The sequence below is a fragment of the Chiloscyllium plagiosum genome, unplaced genomic scaffold, assembly GCF_037043375.1.
Source record: "Chiloscyllium plagiosum isolate Xiang-an unplaced genomic scaffold, Cpla_swu_hap1 HiC_scaffold_6, whole genome shotgun sequence".
Taxonomy (NCBI): domain Eukaryota; kingdom Metazoa; phylum Chordata; class Chondrichthyes; order Orectolobiformes; family Hemiscylliidae; genus Chiloscyllium; species Chiloscyllium plagiosum.
This window is the reverse complement of record NW_028270144.1, coordinates 116,531,498-116,554,187: the sequence shown is the minus strand read 5'-3', so window position 1 is coordinate 116,554,187 and position 22,690 is coordinate 116,531,498. Positions and strand designations below refer to the sequence as shown.

At 44.2% G+C, this 22,690-nt stretch overlaps 1 protein-coding gene across 3 annotated transcripts in view; it reads left to right on the top strand.

Annotated features, from left to right (window-relative positions):
* The first annotated feature begins 8,644 nt into the window (after window positions 1-8,644).
* The window catches only part of LOC122550913 (interleukin-13 receptor subunit alpha-1-like), a 67,056-nt gene continuing 53,010 nt past the window's right edge, over window positions 8,645-22,690 (top strand). The window contains exon 1 of one of the 3 annotated variants that reach the window (XM_043692344.2): window positions 8,645-8,771. The gene's annotated coding sequence lies outside the window, so the exon portion shown is untranslated. Of the gene's footprint in view, window positions 8,772-10,899; window positions 10,920-15,508; window positions 15,645-22,690 lie in introns of those variants that run through there. The other 2 variants (XM_043692345.2, XM_087988382.1) reach the window with 2 other exon arrangements.

Here is a 22,690-nt window from a genome sequence, read left to right as displayed (position 1 = left end):
ACCTGCTGTATTTATATGTACACTTTTTATGATTTCACATGAAGGCTGCCTCTGTGTTATAGCTTTCTGTAGTCTTTCTCCATTTAAATAATATTCACATCTCCTCCTCTTCTTACCAAAGTACATACCCTTATAGGGCAACTTTATCAAACAGAGGGTAGTACATGTATGGAATGAGCTGCCAGGGAAGTTGTGGAGGCGAGTACAATTGCAACATTTAAGATGCATTTGAATGGATATATGAATAGGAAAGGGTTTCGAGGGATATGGGCTGGGTGCTGGCAGGTGGGACTAGATTTGGTTGGGATATCTGGTCGGCATGGACGGGTTGGACTGAAGGGTCTGTTTCCATGCAGTACATCTCTATGACTCTATAGATTCTTTGCATCATTCTCACCACTTTCCTTCCCAGTTTCTTTTTGTCTACAGGTTTGCCTATACTATGCTCACTTCCATCATTCCAATTTAAAAAAGACCAAAGGAATTATTCATTGGTGGCTAATTCACTTTTTTTTATTCATTCACGGATGAAGGCATCACTGGCCAAGCCAGTATTTATTGCCCGTCCCTAATCTCCCAGAGAGCAGTTAAGAGTCAACCACATTGTTGTGGGCCTGGAGTCACATGTAGGCCAGCCTGGGTACAGATGGCAGATTCCTTCCCTAAAGGACATTAGTGAACCAAATGGGTTTTCCAACAATGGGCAATGGATTCACGATCATCGTTAGACTCTTACGTCCAGATTTTACTGAGTTCAAATTAATTAATTTGCTGTGATGGGATTCGAACCTGGGTCCCCAGCACATTACTTATTCCACAATTGCACTTACAGAAGTAGGGTCATAGGAATGCTATCTAACTATCTGAGAATCTAGACCCACAGGGGCACTACTGAGGCCAAATCTCAACCTTGGAGGCTAGGAGACGTTTGTTGGATCAAGGATTGAGTATTTTTAAATACAAATCAAGGTCCTGCTTTCAGTTTGTGCGTATTTTAAGTAATCATTAAAAAAATACAAAAGCCAGAATTGTCTGCAACACTGTCCCCATCCCAGATCAATTCATTACTGTAGCAATTTTCTGCGAATCACAGCAGTTTGTCAAATTTGAAGTTTCTTCAAACAAGACATTCCTTTTCATACTGGGGCAGAAAAAGGGTTTAAATTGTTTCAAAAGATTTTAAATTTTGTGAAAATAAAATCTTATCTGACTGCTGTACACAATTGAAATTTTACAATGTTACTGTATAGATTTTTAAAAGGTCAGCCCACACCTGCATCTCTGCTCTACCTTACAGGCACCTTTATATTTTTTTTAAAAATGCAATCAAATTACAGTACAAAGTACTTTATAACGCATACTCTAATTCTAACAAAGTCAAGCAATTCAATTGTTTCCCATCCAAAAATCTGAAGTGGAAACAGAAATTGCTGGAAAAGTTCAGCAGATCTGGCAGCATCTGTGGAGAGAAAACAGAGTTAACATTTCAAGTGCTGTGACCCTTGTTCAGAAGTTCTGAAGAACAGTCACAGAACTCGACGTGTTAACTTGGTATCTCTCTCCACACATGGTGCCAGACCTATTGAATTCCTCCAGTGTTTTGCTTGTTTTAACTTGTTCCTGCATTTCCTCAGCTAAAAATGTAATACAAAAGTGTGGAGCAATCTTGGAAGGTCAACCACTTGAAGTGTGAAACACTTTATAAGTTATCAGTCTGAGTTTGGTGAGAAAACACAGATCTGTTCACCTCAGTATTCGTTTTTAGTTGCTTTAGTGCCCACTTATATCTGACTATAACTCTGTAAAACAGACATGGGGAGGTGGTTTTATGTTAAAGATGCAGTGTGAGATGTTATTGCAATCTGTGTCAATCAACTAATGCTGCCATACTAATTTTGGCAGCCTATTAACCTGCACTTCTTAACAAATGCTTAATTGAAGCAGTAATCCAATGTGAAAATATGCCATTAGCAAGACCTGTCTTGCAAAAATGTGCAGTAATTTCCTGGCAGGTTGTGTGCAATTCTTTCTCAATTATTTGAAAACAATCACTTTGTGCAAAGTTAGCCTTAATCTCTACCCTTGCTTTGTCTGCATGTCTGTCTCTACCAACTTAACTCAATGGGAAGTGAGGGATCTCAAAGAGTAGACTAAAGCAGCTGAGCTTATTCTCTTTAAAGAGGAGGCATTGGAGAGGAGACGTGAGGGAGGTTCAAAATCAACAGGGGAGAAGCTGTTCCAGACTCAACAGCCAGAGAGTGCCAATTCAAGGTGATTCGACAATAAAAGCCATGATAATATTGAGAAAAACTGTATTTCTGTTACACGTGTTTGCAATCTGAAATGACATGGTAGGACATGAAGGAAGGAGATCCAATCAGAGAACTGAATATTTAACTTATGGGAAAAGAGACTCACATGGCTTTATGATAACATTAGGTCATGTAATGGTGTAGCGGAAATATCTCTAGTTATAGAGTCATAGAGATGTACAGCATGGAAATAGACCCTTCAGTCTAACCCGTCCATGCCGACCAGATATCACAACCCGATCTAGTTCCACCTGCCAGCACCCGGCCCATATCCCTCCAAACCCTTCCTATTCATATACCTATCCAAATGCGTCTTAAATGTTGCAGTTGTACCAGCCTCCACCACATCCTCTGGCAGCTCATTCCATTCTTGTACCACCCTCTGCATGAAAAAGCTGCCTCTTAGGTCTCTTTTATATCTTTCCCTTCTCATCCTAAACCTATGCACTCTAGTTCTGGACTCCCCGACACCAGGGAAAAGACTTTGTCTATTTATCCTATCCATGCCCCTCATAATTTTGTAAATAAGGTCACCCCTCAGCCTCCGACACTCCAGGGAAAACAGCCCCAGCCTGTTCAGCCTCCCTGTGTAGCTCAGATCCTCCAACCCTGGCAACATCCTTGTAAATCTTTTCTGAACCCTTTCAAGTTTCACAACATCTTTCCGATAGGAAGGAGACCAGAATTGCATCCAATATTCCAACAATGGCCTAACCAATGTCCTGTACAGCCGCAACATGACCTCCCAACTCCTGTACTCAATACTCTGACCAATACAGGAAAGCATACCAAACGTTTCTTCACTATCCTATCTACCTGCGACTCCACTTTCAAGGAGCTATGAACCTGCACTCCAAGGTCTCTTTGTTGAGTAACACTCCCTAGGACCTTACCATTAAGTGTATAAGTCCTGCTAAGATTTGCTTTCCCAAAATGCAGCACCTTGCATTTTTCTGAATTAAACTCCATTTGCCACCTCTGAGCCCATTGGCCCATCTGGTCCAGATCCTGTTGTAATCTGAGGTAACCCTCTTCGCTGCCCAGGATGTGGTGGAGGCTGGTACAACTGCAACATTTAAGACGCATTTGGATGGGTTTATGAATAGGAAGGGTTTGGAGGGATATGGGCCGGGTGCTGGCAGGTGGAACTAGATCGGGTTGTGATATCTGGTCGGCATGGATTTGGTGTCATCTGCAAACTTACTAACTGTACCTCTTATGCTCACATCCAAATCATTTATGTAAATGACAAAAAGTAGACGACCCAGCACCAATCCTTGTGGCACTCCACTGGTCACAGGCCTCCAGTCTGAAAAACAACCCTCCACCACCACCTTCTACCTATGAGCCAGTTCTGTATCCAAATGGCTAGTTCTCCCTGTATTTCATGAGATCTAACCTTGCTAATCAATCTCCCATGGGGAACCTTGTCGAACGCCTTACTGAAGTCCATATAGATCACATCTATTGCTCTGCCTGCACAAAGCCATGTTGACTATCCTGAATCTGTCCTTGCCTTTCCAATTACATGTACATCCTAGTTAGTAATCCATAACCTACCAGGCTAATGTAATCATAGCAGATTGTGGCCTTTGAAAGGAAGCAGAAATAAAATTTGTGATGAAATGCTAGCTAATGGTTAACATTGTTGTTAAAAACATACCTTGTTCACTAATCTCCTTGAAGAAAGAAATCTGGCCTACATTTGACTCCAGACCTACAGCAAGTCCTGAAGTCAATGATCAGTTCTTTAGTTTTGCTGATTTGGAGGTGCCGGTGTTGGACTTGGGTGGACAAAGTTAGAAATCACCAGGTTATAGTCCAACAGGTTTATTTGGAAGCACTAGATTTTGTAGCGCTACAGACAACCACCTGATGAAGGATCAGTGCTTCGAAAGCTAGTGCTTCCAAATAAACTAGTTGGACTATAACTTGGTGTTGTGTGATTTTTTTAAATTTGTCTTGCTAACATTGAAAGAGAAATATTGTTATCATTGCACCACGACAACAAATCCTTCCTGTATTGTGACTCATCATTGTTTGATATTCATCTTAGAACAGAGGTGTGTCATCAGCAAACTTGTCGATGGTGTTCTAATGAAATTTAGCTATAGTCTTGAGTGAACAGGGAGTACAGTATGGGGGCTGAGTGTGCATCCTTGTAGGGTGGATATTGTGGATTAGTGTGGAGGAGTTACTGTTGTCTATCTTCACCGACTGACTGTGCGTCAGGAAGCTGAGGATCCAGTTGCAGAACAGAGCTGAGACCTAGGTCTCGGAATTTTGAGATTAGCTTCATAGGGCTTATCGTGATGAAGGTGGAGGTGTAGTCGATAGGTTGGAGTCTGAGTTGGGTATCCTTATTATCCAGATGTTCCAGAGATGTGTGTAGCGTGTAGTGAAATGGTGTTAGCTGTAGACCTGATTCACTTGTTGAGGGAAGGGGACAGTGGTTAGAATCTAACTGAGGTATCCAACATTCTGAGGGGCATAGACAAGTTAAGTAGAGGAGAAACATTTCTTCGGTCAATTCACCAAGGAACCAATTTTAAGATAAGCAGTGGCAGTTTCCGAGAGGATTGGAGGGGACAACAAAAATCACCCAGAGGTTGGTATCTGGAACTCACTGTCAGAAGGGTGACAGAGGAGGGATCCCGCATGGCATTTAAGAGTTATGTCAATGAATACTTGAAGTGCTATAGCATACAAGGCCAAGTGCTGGAAAACAGGGTTAGAACAGGAGATTGTTTGATGACTAGAATGGACATGATGGGTTGAAAGGCTGTGGCAGCATGGTGGCTCAATGGTTAGCACTGCTGCCTCACAGCACCAGGATTTGGAGGTGCCAGTGTTGGACTGGGGTGGACAAGGTGAAAAATCACATGACACCAGACTATAGTCCAACAGGTTGATTCGAAATCACAAGCTTTCGGAGCACTGTTCTTTTGTCAGGTGAAGTTAGAAACTGTTACTCCGTATCTTAACATTGACGAGGGAAAATGTTTCCCCCTATTTGATCTGTCTATCAAATCTATGGCCCTTAATCAGATTCTAACCACCTGATGAAGGAGCAGTGCTCCGAAAGCTTGTGATTTCAAATAAACCTGTTGGACTATAACCTGATGTCATGTGACTTTTGACCTTTACAATGCCAGACACATGGGTTTGATTCCATCCTCGAGCGATTATGCAGAGTTTACGCATTTTCTCCGTGTCTGCGTGGGTTTCCTCCGGGTGCTCCGGTTTCCTCCCACAGTCCAAAGATGTGCAGGTGAGGTGGATTGGCCATGCTAAATTGCACATAGTGCCCAGAAACATGGAGGCTAGGTGGATTAGCCATGGGAAATGCAGGGTGAGAAGGATAGGGTGGGTCTGGATGGAATGCTCTTCAGAGGGGCTATTGTGAACTTGATGGGCTGAATGACCTGCTGCCACACTGTAGCGATGCTATGGTGCAAAAACTTTATAAATCTAAATCCATTCATTGCCTCACTATGGGATTGGGTGGTCCTTCCAAACATCTGCCACTAAGTTAAAAAACAGCTTGTCACACTCTTTCATCAAAGAGAGAGAGAGATGGCTGGTGATGATTTAACCTGAGGGTCACCATGCCTCAGGTGAAGAGAGAGGTGAATCCTTCAAAGTTACCTCAACTGATGTAGAAATTGAACTCATGCTAGGGTGCCATCATGTTGTATTGTCAATCAGCTGTACAACCAACTGAGCAAGCCAGACCCCAATATGCTACTACATTAGTGGGAAAGCTGTCAATGTTTCACAAAGGAGCAATTTATTCCTCTTCATCGTCATCCCCATCCTTCATGTGTGCACACTCCTATTGAGATAAATCCCAAATATTTTTCTATTAAGTTATCCTTCTGCTGCTTCTCACAGCCTCAACTCTAGGCCAAAGTGAGGACTGCAGATGCTGGAGCTTAGAGTCAAGATTAGAGTGGTGCTGGAAAAGCACAGCAGGTCAGGCAGCATCCGAGGAGCAGAAACAAATCGACGTTTTGGGCAAATCGACATTTCGGGCAAAAGCTCTTCAATCAGGGAGCCTTGAAGCTTTTGTTGTGAGTTGGCAGTTCAACTGCAGAACCCATCGCACTGTCCACTGTCAGCCAACAGCTCCCAAAAACTAGTGGAATGTGGGCTATGTCACTTTTTTCCCATCTTGAAAACAGACCTTGGGGCATGAAGTTCCACATGTGATGATGTTGCTCCTTTAACAAGCTTATGTTATCCTTGGATGTTTTCCAAAGGGGTTGTAAAAGTAGAGGTCCTGATTTGTCTGGGCTAGACGACTTTGATTATGGCGAATGGATACTGCCTAACGCAACAATCAGGGAAAAGAGCTTGTAGGTTTTTGTTTCAAAACACTTGTAAAACGAAAGGGGAGTGGCCAGTTCTCCCAGTTCAGGGATTTTTCTCGTTTGGTTTAGTTTTTAGCTGGGTAACTAGAGGAACAACTGCAGTGGAAGAGTTTACATGCTTCAGCAAATGATTCCTGGCTGACGCTCTCACTCTCTGATGTCTCTCCTGTAAGAACCTGTATTTGAATTTACCTTTTTTGCCAAAGGGTGTGTTATTGAGGATGTTGCAGGAAATTGGAACAGCTCCTTTATTAAGTTGCAAGGGATATTGTGTCAGTCGGGTTTTTAAATTGTTGTTATTGTAAATTCTGTTTTCGTTTGGCTGTATTTGGCAGTGTGTAAATAGCTCCTGTTTTACTTAGAGCCAAGGGGTTTGACCAGCTTCATCACTCCTGGAATATCCACCTTACATCTGCCTGAAACAACTAGAACAGTTAAAGCTTGGGCTACCTTCTTAAACTGTTTTGAAGGGGTCTGGTCTGGCCCATAACGCACATTGCATCCTATTTGCCCCAGTGCTGGAACAGAGTTATTCATCCACCAATCAGGGAGTGTGAAGCCATGCGAGCTGCTGGTCTTCACCACAATGAAAGGCTGCTTAAAGTGAGTAAAGGCAGGTAGTTAAAAAGGCATGTATCAGAGTTGCCTTAGTTAGTTAAGGCATTGAATTGTCTCACCAGACGGGTTGCTCTCTTCTTAGAGAGAAGTGACCAGTGGTGATTTAACCTGAGGGCCACCAGACCTCAGGTGAGAGAAGAGGTTGAGAAGGAGAGTCTTTCATGGTAACCTCAAACCAGGGTGATAGATATTGAACCCATGCTATTTGCATTACACTGCTCTGTAAATCAACAATCCAGCCATCTGAGTTAAACCAATTCCCCATAGGCTACAAAAGCTCGAAGGTTATGTTGTAGCTCTGTATTGTCTAAGTTAAGCCACAGCAGAAGTACTGTAGGTAGACACTATAGGGAGGATGCGACTGCCCCAGAGAAGATGCAGAAGACAGTCACTAGAATGAAAAAGGAACGATAAAACTACTGGAAATCTGAAACAAAAACAGAAATTGCTGGAAAATCAAAGCAGGTCTGGCAGCATCTGTAGAGAGAAATCAGAGTTAACATTTTGAGTCCAGTGATACTTCCTCATTCCTGCAATGGCGAGAGATTACATAGGCTGGGATTAATCCCTTAGAGTGGAGAAGGCAGAGGCACAGGGACAAGGGGACTTCATTAAGGTGTATGAAATTATGAGGGGAATGGATAGCGTCCAGTCATAGAGTCATACATCACAGAAACTGACCCTTTGGGGTCAACCAGTCCATGCGGAACATAATCCCAAACTAGGCCAAAGTGAGGACTGCAGATGCTGGAGCTTAGAGTCAAGATTAGAGCGGTGCTGGAAAAGCACAGCAGGTCAGGCAGCATCCGAGGAGTAGAATCAAATCGACGTTTCGGGCAAAAGCTCTTCAATCCCAAACTAACCAGCAGGGAATCAATAATCAGGAGCCATGGCTGAAGGGTTTGGTGGGGAGGAAATTCACCCAGCTGGCAGTGGGTCTCCGGAACGAATTACCTGAAAGGATGGTAGAGGCTGGGAACCATAACAACAGTTAAGTATTCAGATGAACACCTGAAATGCGGTGGCATGCAACGGTCGAGTGCTAGAAAATGGGACGAGAGTGGACAAGTGCTTGTGACCAGCAAGGATCCGATGGGCCAAAGGGCCTCTTTCCTTGCTTTCCTTCCCTGTGCCCTTTGAGCATGTTAAATCCTCAGCCTCACCTCCGCAGCTTTTTTTTGGGGGGGACTGCTGCTGTTTTTTGTTTGTTGTTGCACTATTGCAGGAGTGACAGCTGGAGCATGTGGCCACACGCCTGAACACAGCCAGCTCAGAGCGATGGAGCTGATAGCTGGTGAGAGGGAACTCTTGACAGCATCTCCGAGTGAGTCACAAAGGAAATGGATTTTGAGAACGAGGGTTCGATATCCTAAATAGCCTCTTATATAAAGGGCAGCTGGAATGTCTGTTGAAGTACTTGGGGATTAACTTTGGAACTGAGAGAAGAGCTTTTTACACTGTCCCTTGGGTAAGTGGTCGGTCGCTTCTGTCAATGCAATGCCTTAACGAATTCGTCTCTAATGAATAAGGCAGGCAGAGGGCTGAGATGTTGCTCGCTGTTCTGGCTGCTGGATTCTCCCACACTCAGAACCCAAACTAGCCTCACGAAACTTTATTTCTTTATTACACCCTAGTGTTATTCAACTGCTTTATTGACACTTACAGCATAGCCTGGCAACTCATTCAGGGTTTTAAACGGAGCTGCCGCCCTTCATTGTATTGTCAAACCCTAGCCCTGACTTCAGGTGGATCTGAGAGATTCCTCTGTATTATTCAGTGGATATACAAACTCCATGTGTACTCCCTTTCAACCAACCGCTGTCTAAAATCTAGCCCCTGCCTGCGTGGGATCTTGCTGTGCACAATTCTGCCCTTCTCTCCCCGCTCCCCACAAACACAACAAGGCTCAGGGATAATCGACTCCCCTCTATTTTCTACATAACAGCCTCTTAAGTCGGAAAGTAGGTAATTAACTGTAAACTGTTTTCTGAAACCACTTCCCCAAGTAATGAGGTTGAAAAGGCACAATTTTTCTGATCGCTGTCTCTGACAAGCTAGACTTTCCTGGCAAGATCGCGTTCCTGAGCAGCCCTGAACTGCTCTTAAGAAAGTGCTGACAGGCTTTGGGTGCGAACTTCCACAGCTCCCCGTGGTGAAAGTGCTTCCAAAAAGTTATAAAATCGTATAGCGGAAGCAGACCCTTTGTTTAACTTGTGCATGCTTACCAAATTTCCCATCCTAAACTTGCCTGCGTTTGGTCCACCTTCCCCTAACCCTTTCCCATTCATGTACCTGTCCAAATGTCTTTTAAATGCTGTAACTGTACCTGCATCTACCACTTCCTCTGGCTGTTCATTCCACATATGAACGACCCTCTGTTTGAAAAAGTTGCCCCTCTGGAGCCTTTTAAATCTTTCTCCTTTCACCTAAAAAAAAGTACCCTAATTTTGAACTCCCCCACCCTTGGGAAAAGAGCTTTGCTATTCACCTTCTCTATGCCTCTCATGATTTTATTAACTTCATTAATTTCACTGTGCCTCAGTACACGTGACAATAAATTCAATTCAATTCAATTCAGTTCAACTTCTATAAGGTCACCCCTCAGCCTCCGATGCTCTAGTGAAAAAAAGCCCTGCCCTACCCAACCTATTTTTATAACTCAAACTCTCCCATACTGGTAAGATCCTGGTAAATCTTTTCTGAACCCTCTCAAATTTAATAATATCCTTCATATAGCAAGGTGACCAGAATTGTATAAAGTACTCCAAATGTTGAATTTGGGGATTTTAACCCAAAATGATGAAGAATTGAATAGTTCTCTCAAGATGGTGTGGAATTTGGATGGAAAACTGTTCAGCCTCCAGCTACAATTTCCCCCTTTGAAGTACATTCCATTCATGATATTATGTGGTTAAAAACACTTGAGATTGAAACATAAGAAGGCTGTTTTCCTTAACTTGTTGCTCTCTGTAAGAACCATTATTGTCACTCCAGACTGACTCAATTATTTAAATTCATAAACAGAGGGATTAATGGGAATGGTTCTGTTCGGTGCAAGCAATTACTGTATCACTTTTTCAAAGATGCGATATGACAAACTTGGCTGCATAGCTACTGAATCAATCTAACAGACAAAAGTCATGAGCTATAAGCCCCAGCTTACCAGTGTGCAGACTGTGCAGTGTAACTCTGATAAAAGGTATACTAACATTGGAGCAAGTGAGGACTGCAGATGCTAGAGATCAGAGTCGAGAGTGTGGTGCTAGAAAAGCACAGCCGGTCAGGCAGCATCCCAGGAGCAGGAGAATCGACGTTTCAGGCATAAGCACTTCATCGTAAAAGCAGCAATTCGGAAACGTCCAGGTTTGAAGGGTTTTATGGCCTTTGATCATAGCCAACAGATGCTGGCTCAAGCAAAATGCTTTCAAGTTTTTAAAAAAAACACTTGTATAATGAAAGGGGAGTGGCCAGTACCTCAGCTCAGCTCAGGGTTTTAACAGTCTGGCTGTTCACTGAAAGCAGTAGTCAGTTTAAGGGTTGCCAGTCCAGAAAACAACACCATGGAAGAAGATGTTCTAGGCTGAATCCCTCTGCCATCTCTCTCTCTCTCTCTTCTGTAAGACCCTCTGTTTGATTTTACCTATTTTTTGCCAAGGGGTGTTTTTTGGGGATTGTTGCAAGTATTTAGAACAGCATCGTTAAGTTGGGTTAACCTGTTGGGTTTTCAGATAGGTTGTTATTCTATAGTCGAAATGTGCAGCGCTGGAAAAGCATAGCAGGTCAGTCAACATCGGCGGAGTAGGAGAGCCAACATTTGTTGCCTGGTATGGTAGAAAGATCGTATGAGGAAAGGCTGAGGCACTTGGGGTTGTTTTCATTGGAGAAAAGAAGGTTTAGGGGTGACTTGATAGAGGTGTACAAGATGATTAGGGGTTTAGATAGGGTCGACAGTGAGAATCTTTTTCCGCGTATGGAGTCAGCTATTACAAGGGGGCATAGCTTTAAATTAAGGGGGGGTAGGTATAGGACAGATGTTAGGGATAGGTTCTTTACTCAGCGAGTCGTGAGTTCATGGAATGCCCTGCCAGTAGCAGTGGTGGACTCTCCCTCATTATGGAGAAAGTGAGGTCTGCAGATGCTGGAGATCAAAGTTGAAACTTTATTGCTGGAACAGCACAGCAGGTCAGGCAGCATCCAGGGAACAGGAGATTCGACGTTTCGGGCACAGGCCCTTCTTCAGGAATGAGCAGAGAGTGTTCAGCAGGAGAAGATAAAAGGTAGGGAGGAGGGACTTGGAGGAGGGGCGTTGGAAATGTGATAGGTGGAAAGAGGTCAAGGTGAGGGTGATAGGTCGGAGTAGGATGGAGGCGGAGAGGTCAAGAAGAAGACTGCAGGTCAGGAAGGCGGTGCCGGGCTGGAGGGATTCGGCTGAGACAAGGTGGGGGGAGGGGGGATGAAGAAACTGGTGAAGTCCAAGTTCATCCCCTGTGGTTGGAGGGTTCCCAGTCGGAAGATAAGACGCTCCTCCTCCGACCGTCGCGTTGTTGTGGTTTGGCGGTGGATGAGTCCAATGACCTGCATATCCTCGGTGGAGTGGGAGGGGGAGTTGAAATGCTGTGCTACAGGGTGGTTGGGTTGGTTCGTCCGGGTGGCCCAGAGGTGCTCTCTGAATCGCTCCGCAAGTAGGCGGCCTGTTTCCCCAATATAGAGGAGGCCACACCGGCTGCAGCGGATGCAGTAGATGATGTGGGTGGAGGTACCTCCACCCACATCATCTACTGCATCCGCTGCAGCCGGTGTGGCCTCCTCTATATTGGGGAAACAGGCCGCCTACTTGCGGAGCGATTCAGAGAGCACCTCTGGGCCACCCGGACGAACCAACCCAACCACCCTGTAGCACAGCATTTCAACTCCCCCTCCCACTCCACCGAGGATATGCAGGTCATTGGACTCATCCACCGCCAAACCACAACAACGCGACGGTCGGAGGAGGAGCGTCTTATCTTCCGACTGGGAACCCTCCAACCGCAGGGGATGAACTTGGACTTCACCAGTTTCTTCATCCCCCCTCCCCCCACCTTGTCTCAGCCGAATCCCTCCAGCCCGGCACCGCCTTCCTGACCTGCAGTCTTCCTCTTGACCTCTCCGCCTCCATCCTACTCCGACCTATCACCCTCACCTTGACCTCTTTCCACCTATCACATTTCCAACGCCCCTCCTCCAAGTCCCTCCTCCCTACCTTTTATCTTCTCCTGCTGAACACTCTCTGCTCATTCCTGAAGAAGGGCCTGTGCCCGAAACGTCGAATCTCCTGTTCCCTGGATGCTGCCTGACCTGCTGTGCTGTTCCAGCAATAAAGTTTCAACTCTCCCTCATTATGGGCATTTAAGCGGGCATTGGATAGGCATATGGAGGATAGTGGGCTAGTGTAGGTTAGGTGGGCTTGGATCGGCGCAACATTGAGGCCCGAAGGGCCTGTACTGCGCTGTATTCTTCTATGTTCTATGTTCTATGTTCTATTTCGGGCATAGGCCCTCCATCAGGAATTTGTGGGAGTGGGGACGAAGGAAGCTGACAGATAAATAGGATAGTGAGGGTTGAGCTGGCGGGCGATCATCAGCACGGTGATAGGTAGATAGAGGTGGGAGGATGATGGTCATAGGCTAGAGCGGAGGGTGGAGTGAATAGGTGGGAAGGAAGATGGACAGGTAGGACAGTTCAAGAGGGTGGTGCTGAGTTGGAGGGTTGGATCTGGGATGAGGCGGAGGGAGGGAAGTTTCCTCATCTCCCCTGCCCCCACTTCATCCCAGATCCAACCCTCTTAACTCGGCACCACCCTTTTGACCTGACCCTGTCCTCCCTGTCCATCTTCCTTCCCACCTATCCACCTGACCCTCCCCATCAACTTTTCACAATTACCCTCACCGCCTGCATCCACCTGTCACCTTTCCAGCTACCTTCCCCTAGCCCCACCCCCATGCTCCTATTTATCTCTCAGCCCCCTTCCCCCTCACATCCCCACATTCCTGATGAAGAGCCTATGCCCAAAACTTCAATCCTCCTGTTCCTTGGATGCTGCCTGACCTGCTGTACTTTTCCAGCACCACATTTTTCAACTCTGACTCTCCAGCATATGCAGTCCTCACTTTCTCTAAGTCATTAAGTGTTCTGTTTGCTTTTATTTATGTTTCATTCAGTAATCTTGTAACTAAATTCTGTTTTGTTTAAAACTGAGTGGCTTGGCCAGCTGCATCCCTCCTGGAATATCTGCGTTACACCTGCTTCAAACAACTTGCAAAGTTAGGGTCTGGGTCACTTTCTTGAAATGTTTTGAAGGGGTCTGGCCTGGTCAAGTGCTCATTGAAATATAAAAATATGAGGTGACCTTACTGAAGATTCATAGGGGACTTGACGAGGTAGGTTCTTCCCCCTGTGGGAGACTCCAGGGCACCAGACGGTATAACCTCAGGATTGAGGGTTGCACATATGAAACATGATGCATTGAGCCATGATCTTATTGAATGGTGGAGTGGATCAGAAGGCTCCAACATCTCATGATCAAAATATTGCAGAAGCTGGAACTCTGAAACAAAAACAGAAAGTGCTGGAGGAACTCATCAGGGCTAGTAGCAGCTGTAGAGAGGAAATAGTTTAGGAAAGTTAATATTTTTATTCTGATATTGCTCTTCTTCAGAACTGTTCTAAATGTCTCCAGCTGCTGAGTTTCTCCAGCATTTTCTGTTTTTGTTTTGGTGTAGCTCTGGCCTTGAGATCACAATTATATTGCTTAATTTGTACCTATGCTTCATAGTGACAGTTTCCCTGCAGGACAACTTGAGTGCAGTGTTGTGTACATGTGTCTGTTTAAATACTGTCATGTAGTGTCACTGATAGACATTATTTGTGGTATAAATGATAGTTGACGTTATAGTGGTAATATCATTGGATCCATCATTCAGAGATTATGGTTGATACACTGTTTAATTCATTTTTGTGAAATAGGAAAATGCCTTTTCTGTAATGGTGACTATGATAATGAATATTAACTGTGGTAAAAATCCATCTAGTTCATTAATGTCTTTAATGGAAAGAAATTTGCCAACCTAATTTCAGATCCACAACAATGTGGTTGTCTTCTGAAGTGGTCTAATGCGCACATACGTTCCACAGGGAATTAAGGGTGACTGGCATACACTAGCCTTGTCAGACATCTAGATCCCATAAAAGCATAAATAAATTTCTGCTTGTTGTGTGAATTCTGTTATGCAAAAATGTTTGCTCAGAAATTTATTAGTTCTGAGATAATGCTACAGACTGTACACATTATTATCTTACAGCTTTGAAGGAGGCCATTTGCCTCATCATGTATATTGCTTGCATAGATCTCACTATTAAACCATACCCCATAGCCCTACAATATGGATCTCACTTGTGAATCTGCTCCAGGCCCCCATTCAACAGTATAGTCCATGTCACATAATTTCATTGCCAAAACAATTAACTGTTCTTTCCTCTGCTCATTCTTATTTCTGAATGTACACAGATTTGAACTTTTGTAAGCTAAATCGCATGCATCTTAATGTCCGCTAGCCAGAGGAATTAATAGGCTGATAGGTTGCAAGACAATAGCAAAGAGAAGAATTTACACAAGCGTCTTCACAGATGCACAGACTTCCACAAACGATTTATTCGATAAACACATCTCCAACAGAACGGTGCTAGGTTTAATGTCTTAATACCAGGGCGAACTCCCCTATTCTTCTTCAAACAGTACATTGTGATCTGTCTGAGAGAACAGGCAGGGGCGTCCTGGTTTGATGTGCCATTCTAACAGTGCAACGTTCATTTGACTCAGCCCAAATTTTATAGACAATGTTCTATAGTCAGACTTGAACTCTCAACCTTTTAAAATAGAGGCAAGGCACTACCAATTGTGCAATGGCTGGCATTTAGAATGCAGGTGTATTTCCACTATGCAAATTTACTCTTTTTTAAATCCCCCTCGGGAGATTGAGACATCTATTGCAGAATGCACTTGCTTTATTTACCCCAGGCGCAGTGCTCGCTCTGACTTTCATTTGATTCTGCACTTGGAGTGATCCCAGCTGCTGTTTATATCTAAATAACTTCTTGCACTGTATCAGTCTTGTGGTGTATGTTAACCGACAGTGCCGTGAGGGATAGATCCAGGATTTTGACTGAGCTACAATGATGCAATGGTGATATATTTCAAAGTCATGATGATGTATGGCTTGGAGTGAAACTTACTCCAATGGTCATGTCCTAATCTTTCTCCATGGTAGAGTTGGTACTTTCAGAAGGTGCTGGTGAAGGAGTCTAGGTGAGTTGCTGCATTGTATCTTATATGTGGAGGTGCTACCGATGGACTGGATTGGACAAGATCATAGATCACACGACACCAGATTATAGTCCAACAGTTTTGTTCAAAAACACTAGCCTTTGGGGAGCTGCTCCTTCATTGGTGCACTCGATGAAGAAGCAGTGCTCCAAAAACTAGTGTTTTCAAACAAACCTGTTGAACTCTAACCTGGCGTTGTGAGATTTTTGACCTTGTAACTTATTCTTGGTACATACTGTTGCCACTGTGTGTCAGTGGTGAGTTGAGTAAATGTTTCAGTCGATGGTGTTATGGATGCAGCCGATGGGAATATCGGTCAAGTCGGATCCTGATGTGGAAGCTGACTTGATAGACCATATTTTTACCATATGTTTTAGTTGGTAATTTGGTTTTGGTGGTGGTCGGTGCTGAATATGTTCACATGAGGCTGCCAATGCATTTTTTGTTGATAGAATTATTACACGAAGAGTGAAGTAATCAAAGCTATATAAATGTACAACAATTTGAAAGTGTCTTGTGATAAACAGAAAAAGGAATGTTTCAACCACTATTTTTCCCAGTAAAGTCCTTTATAAACACAGTCCCAGTGAAGTATCACTCTTATCTTAAGTCTTAGGTTTCTCATGTAACTGACAAGGCTTTAATGTTCAGATTTCTGCATATTGACTAGATGGAATTCCCACCATTTCTCCCAGAGACACAAACTCACAGGTTAACCAACCATTAGGAAAAACTTGAAGTTTTTCCCAACACTTCTGCTTAAACAATTAAAAATCTATGAAGTTATTTTCTGCCTGAAGACTTCCACCAACTCAATTCTTTTCTACTGGTGTAACTGTTTTTGTCTGAACTGAAGCCATCTGTTTTTATTTTGTAACTCATTAAAGTTCATGTGTTAGTAAGTAACTCCCAAAAACTTGCTAGTTACTTAAAGTGTTACAACATTCTTGAAAATTATGTTTGAACTGAATATCAACAAGGGTGTTGCCAGGGTTTCAGAGTTTGAGCTATAGGGAGAGGCAGAATAGACTGGGGCTGTTCTCCCTGGAGTGTCGGAGGCTGAGGGGTGACCAGTTTAAAGGTTTATGAAATCATGAGGGACATGGATAGGATAAATAGGCAAGGTTTCTTCCCCTGGGGTGGGGAAGTCCAGAACGAGAGGGCATAGGTTTATGGTGAGAGGGGAAAGATATAAAAGGGACCTAAGGGACAACTCTTTCATACAGAGGATGGTGCGTGTATGGATTGAGCTGCCAGAGGAAGTGGTGGAGACTGGTACAATGACAGCACTTAAAAGGAATCTGAATGGGTATATGAATTGGAAGGGTTTAGAGGGATATGGGCCAAGTGTTGGCAAATGGGACTAGATTAGGTTGGGATATCTGGTCGGCATAGACGGGTTGGTCCGAAGAGTCTGTTTCCGTGCTGTATATCTCTATGACTCCATGATTCTATGACTTTCTTATCCCATAGAAAGCAAAACCTACCTCACAAAACACAACTTTAAAATTGTCTTTAGAACCAAAAGTTCCAAATGATATTACATTACAAAACTTTATCACAATGGATCAGGTACTGATCAAGTGAGATGCTTTGTAATGCATTGAGATTCTTGAATGTTGTCAGAGCTGAATTCATAGGCAAGTGAAGTGTCTTACATCATGCTCTGAGTTATAGAATCGTAGAGTCATAAAGTTGTACCGCACAGAAACAGACCTTTAGGTCCAACTTGTCCATACTGACCAGATATCCTAAATGGATCTAGACCCAAACTTTTCCTATTCATATCCTTATCCTGATGTCTTTTAAACTGTTGTAATTGCACCAGCCTCCACCACTTCCTCTGGCAGCTCATTTGAGACATACACTAACCTCTGTGTGAAAAGGTTGCCTCTCAGGTCCCTTTTAAAACTTTCCCCTCTCACCTTAAAACAATGCCATCTAGTTTTGGACCCCCTACCCTGGGAGAATGGCCTTGGCTATTCACCCTATCTATGTGTCTCACAATTTTATAAACCTCTCTAAGTTCACCCCTCAGCCTCCGACACTCCAGGGCCCCAGCCTATTCAGCCTCTCCCAAAACTCAAATCCTCCAACCCTGGCAACATCCTTGTTCATCTGTTCTGCAACCTTTCTAGTTTAATGTCATCTTCCTATAGCACAGAGGCCAGAACTGAACACAGTATTCCAAAAGTGGTTTCACCAATGTCCTGTATAGATGTAACATGACCTCCCAACTCCTGTACTCGATGCACTGACCAATAAAGACAAGTGTACTAAATGCCTTTTTCACTAGCCTGTCTACCTTTACCTTCAAGATGGAGGACAGGCTCAATTCAGCAGGGTAGCAGATGTATAAATACATCATCTGCTGGCAGGCACAGACTGCTCAGAACCGGAGGAGTTACAAGTGGTACAAGTGGCACTGTGCCATCATATCAGCAAAGGTCCTTACTTCCGACATAATGATGGACAGAACAATATTGACAAAGATGAGTGGGGCTCAGACACAACCCTGAGGAGCTCCTGCGTGATGACCTGGAACTGAGATGCTTAATCTCCAAAGGAGTCAGCCTTCCTTCTTTGTGATTGGCATGACTCCAGCTGTCTCCTGGATTCCCATTGATTCCAGTTTTCGTTGGGCTGCCACACTGCAGCCTTGACATCGAGAGTAGTCAGCTGACTTTACATCTTGAGCACTGCACTTCTGTCCATGTTTTTACAAAGATTGTAGTGAAAGTCTACAGCTGAGTGTTCTTTGCAAAATCCAAACACAGTGTTGGTGGGTAGGTTGTTGCTGGTTAAGTCCTGCCTGGTTGCAATATCAACATTTTCCATAACTTTGCTGTGAGTCAAATCAGCTAAGGACTGGAATCCATGATACTGGGAAACCCCAGGAGGAGGCTGAGATGAATCCATGGCTTTGCATTTCTGTCTGGAGATGATTGAAAATGCTCCTTGTCTTTTGCAACAGTGTGACTGAGATTGGGAATGATTGTCTGAGAGAAATGAGAATGACAACAATACTATAAAATCAGAAACTGCTGAAGAAACTCAACAGGTCTGGCAGCACCTGTGGAGAAAGAAACAGAGTTAATATTTCAAGACTGACACGACTCTTCATCAGAATCGAACAACAATTTGCTTTTCCTGTATACAACAGCCATGAACCTGCTGTTCATTATGCTCCTGGCTGTAATATACTGTGAAAGCACATTATTGTTTGATTAGATCATAGAATCCCTACAGTGTGAAAACAGGCCCTTTGACTCAACAAGTCCTCACCGACCCTCCGAAGAGTAACCCACTCAGACCCAGTTCCTTCTGACTAATGCACCCGACACTATGGGCAATTTAGCATGTCCAATTTACCTGACTTGCACATCTTTGGATTGTGGGAGGAAACCGGAGCTCCTGGAGGAAACCCACACAGACTCAAGGAGAACGTGCAAACTCCACACAGACAGTTGACCGAGGCTGGAAGCGAACCTGGGACCCTGGCACTGTGAGGCAGCAGTGCTAACCACTGAGCCACCGTGCCACCCGTCATTGCCAATCCACCTGACCTGCACATTAGATTAGATTACTTACAGTGTGGAAACAGGCCCTTCGGCCCAACAAGTCCACACCGACCCGCCGAAGCGCAACCCACCCATTCCCCTACATTTACCCCTTTTACCTAACACTATGGGCAATTTAGCATGGCCAATTCATCTGACCTGCACATCTTTGGACTGTGGGAGGAAACCGGAGCACCCGGAGGAAACCCACGCAGACACGGGGAGAATGTGCAAACTCCACACAGTCAGTCGCCTGAGTCGGGAATTGAACCCAGGTCTCTGGCGCTGTGAGGCAGCAGTGTTAACCACTGTGCCACCGTGCCGCCCACATTATTGGACCGTGGGAGGAAACCCACACAGACACAGGGAGAATGTGCAAATTCCACACAGACAGTCACCTGATGATGGAGTTGAACCCAGGTCCCTAGCACCGTAAGGCAGCAGTGCTAACCACTGAGCCACCATGCCATCCTATACTGGCCAAGTAGGCTCAAAGTGTTGAATAGCTAACTCCTGCTCCTATTTTTGCATGTTTTATTTTATACTCAGGGCATCTCACAAGAGCATTCACAGACATAAGGTAACACCGGGACAAAGACCCTAATGTCTTTGTCACCAATAGGGTCACCAATAGGGGTTGAAGGAAGTAGGGAGTGCTCAAAAGGTCAGAATTCTCAGAATATCATAACACTGAAAGATTTTAGAGCAGTAGAGAGTGTAAGGCAGTGGAATGGTTAAAGAGAATCAAACACATTGGATAAGAACGAATTGGAAGTGGAGTGCAAGTGACAAGTTTCATTTTCTCGCAGTTTAGGAACAGAGATTTGTTGGGCGCCACATTCGAAGCTCAATAAGGTAAGTTTATAGAAACTGGCAGATGTTCACACATAAAAAGAAGTGCAGACTCTGTTTATCATAATGAGGTGGTTAAGTCCAACATCTTAATGAATTTGCACTCCTCGTGTGGGAGTGATATGTAACAATTGTGCACTTCAGGCATTTTTAATCAACCTGTTTAACTTAGTCATGAGGCACCACTGGAGTAGGCAAGACTTGAACGCAGTCCTCCCTGGCACAGAGGTAGGGATACTACCACTACACTACAGAAAATTATGCACTTTAAAGTTGCATCAATGTGGAGGACCATCTTATAACGTTAAAGCACATTAAGAGCACTGGTTAGGAAATGAGATTACCAGCTTTCTGAATAACTGTGAGCAGTGTTTATTATTTCTTGCCAATCAATATTTTAGAAAGAAAGAAAGAGTTGCATTTATGTAGCACCTGTTGTAGTATGGAAGGTCCCAAAAGTGCTTTACAGCTTATTTAGCATAGGGCCGTGAGCGGTGTTAAGCATAAGTTATCACCTAGTGAAATGTAATGATGACCAGATTATCTGACTTTGGTGTTGATCGAGGGATAGGTGTCTGCTGGATCACCCAAGCCATGGAGATACCTCAGGTAGCCAAGCAGGAAGCTGGAATAACACAGCAAGCCAGGCAGCATCAGGAAGTAGCAAAGTCAACGTTTCCGGCATAAGTCCTTCCTCAGGAATCAAAACATTTTACATCCAGATGAAGATCAAACAATGTTACTGACAGATGCTGATACTTAGATGATGAACTGGATGGGGGCAACCACACAACTTTGTTTGACCCTGGTCTGGATGTAAAAAGTTCTGATTCTTGATGAAGGGCTTATGCACGAAACGTCGACTTCTCCAACTCCTGATACTGCCTGGCTTGCTTTGCTCTTCCAGCCTCCTGCTTGTCTACCTTGGTTTTCAGCATCTGCTTTTTATTTGACTCTTAGCATGGAGATAGCTCAGGCTCTGAAATAATGCTGTGGAATGTTTTACATTCAGAGGAAAGAAGGGACTCCAATGTACCAGTTCACCAGCACCTATGACAGTATATGTAGAGCTCTCTCAGTGTACTTAGATCTCTGGAGGGACACAACTTTTTTACTCAAGGTGCTACTAAGTGAGCCAGGCCTAGTAGGTTTGATTGTTGAATGAAAACAGATGCACAAGAATGGCAAAGAGGAACTGAAAACCCTCAGAATAAAGTTCATTACAGTTTTTCGACTGGCAGTGGGCAGTAAATGTGTGCAGTTGTTTATTTTCTGTTTCCACATGCAAAATCAGCACTTCCTCGGCCTGGCGGATGAAGTTTGAGTTTATTTTTAAGCTCAGTTCCCAATCAGCTGCTGCTTGTGCAGTGGATTGGAAAAGATTATTGAGGCGTACCAGTGAAGCTGCAAAAGCAAAGCAAAGGCCTTTGGCTTGTGCAACAAACAACAATGAATTAGTCAATATTGGACATAATAAAATAAGTCATAGGGTCACAGAGATGTACAGGACGGAAACAGACCCATTAGTCCAACTCGTCTAAGCTGACCAGATATCTTAAATAAATCTAGCCCCATTTGCCAGTATTTGACCCATATCCCTCTAAACCCTTCCTATTCATGTACCCATCCAGATGCCTTTTAAATGTTGCAATTGTGCCAGCCTCCACCACTTTCTTCGACAGCTCATTCCATATACGCACCACCCTCTGTGTGAAAAAGTTGCCCCTTAGGTCCTTTTTAAATTTTTCCTTTCTCACCTTCAACATAGAACATCGAACATTATAGTGCAGTACAGGCCCTTCGGCCCTCAATGTTACACCAACCTGTGAAACCAATCTGAAGCCCATCTAACCTACACTGTTCCATTTTCAATACGCCTTCCAGTTTTGGAATCCCTACCCTGAGGAAAAAGCCTTGGCTCTTCACTCTATCCATGCCCCTGATGATTTTATAAACTTCTATAAGATTAGATTACTAACAGTGTGGAAACAGGCCCTTCGGCTCAACAAGTACACACCGACTCGCCGAAGCGCAACCCACCCAGACCCATTCCCCTACATTTACCCCTGCACCTAACACTACGGGCAATTTAGCATGGCCAATTCACCTGACCTGCACATTTTTGGACTGTGGGAGGAAACTGGAGCACCCGGAGGAAACCCACGCAGACACGGGGAGAATGTGCAAACTCCACACAGTCAGTCGCCAGAGGCGGGAATTGAACCCGGGTCTCTGGCGCTGTGAGGCAACAGTGCTAACCACCGTGCCACCGTGCCGCCCACCAGCGTCTGATACTCCAGGGAAAACTGCCCCTGCCTATTTAGCTTCTCCCTATAGTTCAAACCCTTCAACCCTGGTAACATCTTTGTGAATCTTTTCTGAACCATTTCAAGTTTAACACATTGGTAGTAGGGAGACCAGAACTGAATGCAGTATTCCAGAAGTGGTCTGACCAACGTCCTGTACAGCAGCAACATGGCCTCTCATCTCCTATACTTAATGCACTGACCAATAAAAGCAAGCATATCAAACGCCTTCTTCATTACCCTGTCTACCTGTGACTCTGCTTTCAAGGAACTATGAACCTGCACTCAGGGATCTCTATAATAAGTAATA